The 1,954-nt window shown below is 45.0% G+C and overlaps 1 pseudogene; it reads right to left on the bottom strand.

The window, feature by feature from the left end:
• Positions 1-211: 211 nt before the first annotated feature.
• Positions 212-1,486, bottom strand: LOC142844670 (14-3-3 protein epsilon-like; annotated as a pseudogene).
• Positions 1,487-1,954: the final 468 nt, after the last annotated feature.

Below are 1,954 nucleotides of genomic sequence, written 5' to 3'. Positions count from 1 at the left end.
GCATCATCTAGAAGTCTAATGGCTTTCAAATGTCATTTCCATTTCTAATGATGATCTTGCCCGTGTGGGTGGAGACAATACAGTAATGCTGAAAAAGCCTCTACGCAGTCCTATTAGTGTTGTAAAGAAAGCTGGGACCCGTAAAATCCACAGAAATTCACTCTTGCCTTTAAGTACTTCTGAAAACTGTTTGTTTTAAAAAGGAGGGGAGAAAAAAGGAAGAAAGAAAAAAACAACAACAGGGCAGGAACCTAAATTCTGAGACCAAATGTGAAAGTCAAATTTGGTGGCTCTCGGTGACAATGGGGAACTTCCGAGGGGAGCGTGGGGAGGGAGGGTGATCAGAGATGTGTTCTCTTGTTGGCTTTAGTATGGCTCACTGATTTTCATCTTCCACATCCTGCAGCGCTTCTTGATTCCGCTCTTCACCATCGCTCTGCATGTCTGAGGTCCAAAGCGTCGGGTTATTATGTAGCAGCCGCGCGGTAAGCGTAGAGTCCATATAGCTTTCTTCGCTCAGCGTGTCCAGTTCTGCAATAGCGTCATCAAAAGCCGCTTTTGCCAACCTGCATGCACAGTCAGGGGAATTAAGAATTTCCTAGTAGAATACGGAAAAGTTGAGAGCAAGACCTAAACAAATGGGGTGCGTTGGAGGAAGTTCTGTCATGGCAACGTCACTAGCAGCTTTGTAAGCCAGAAGGCTGTTTTCTGCGCCTCCTTCCTGTGGCAAAATCAGCCAGATACCTGTGGTAGTTTCCTTTCACTTTATAATAGAAAGCCTTGGACTCGCCAGTGTTAGCTGCTGGAACGAGGTGTTTGTCCAGTACATCTAAAATGTCACAACAGATTAATGTGAGCTCAGTTTCAACCATTTGCTGGTACTCCCGAATCATCTTTAGTTGAGTATCCAGGATGCTCTTCTGGCTTCAATCATTGTTTTTTTTTTGTTGTTGTTGTTGTTGTTCGTTTTTTTAAATTTTTTTTAATTTATTTATTTATTAAAGATTTCTGTCTCTTCCCCGCCACTGCCTCCCATTTCTCTCCCCCTCCCCCAATTAGGTCGCCCACCCCTATCAGCCCGAAGAGCAATCAGGGTTCCCTGCCCTGTGGGAAGTCCAAGCAACCCCACCTCCATCCAGGTCTAGTATGGGGATGTTCTATTGGGAACTCACCAAGGCCAGCTGGCCTGGGGCTGAAAAAGCCTGGTATAAAACCGGACTCTCTGAATATAGCGGACAATGAGGACTACTGAGAACTCAAGAACAATGGCAATGGGTTTCTGATCCTACTGCACGTACTGGCTTTGTGGGAGCCTAGGCAGTTTGGATGCTCAATCATTGTTTTATATGCAACAGATATAAGGTTTCGTTCTCCAACTGTCTACTCCACATCCATTCCTGCTACTTTCGTCATTGATTCTACCATTTCCTTGTGTCGCTTGCTCTGCCAGCTTTGCCTGGTACACCAGACCCTCCTGATCATCCATAGACGCAGTGGCTCTGGCGGGGTCTGCGCGACTGATGGAAGCCGATAGCGTCTCCGACTCTCAGCTTCTCATTCTGCATCCAAGCGTCGGAGCAGTAAAAATGGCGGTACCTCTGGACAAAATTGTTTAACAAATTTAGTAGTTAAGGTGGTAAAACATTTTTTACGATTTTTTTAAATATTTTGTCTTTTGTAAGCCATGGGACTTTTAAGGCTAGCTTATGATGGTGCAGTGAAAGACTAAGTCATCATAAGTTCAAGGTCTCCAAGCTGGAAAGATCCTCTCAGGGTTTGGTACCCAACCATACTTGCTGGAGAATTACATGTGTGAATATGGGCTTCTTCTAGGTTCAAGTAGGGTGTGGGCACACAGGTTGCCCCAATGCTCCAGTTTGTTCTTTTGGAGCCCATTCTTCCAAAGAATTAATACTGCTTGTAGACAGAGACTGCTTGTTCATTTCCCCATCAC

This window comes from Microtus pennsylvanicus, chromosome 2, assembly GCF_037038515.1.
Source record: "Microtus pennsylvanicus isolate mMicPen1 chromosome 2, mMicPen1.hap1, whole genome shotgun sequence".
In the NCBI taxonomy this organism is placed as follows: domain Eukaryota; kingdom Metazoa; phylum Chordata; class Mammalia; order Rodentia; family Cricetidae; genus Microtus; species Microtus pennsylvanicus.
This window is presented reverse-complemented; position numbering and strand designations above follow the sequence as displayed.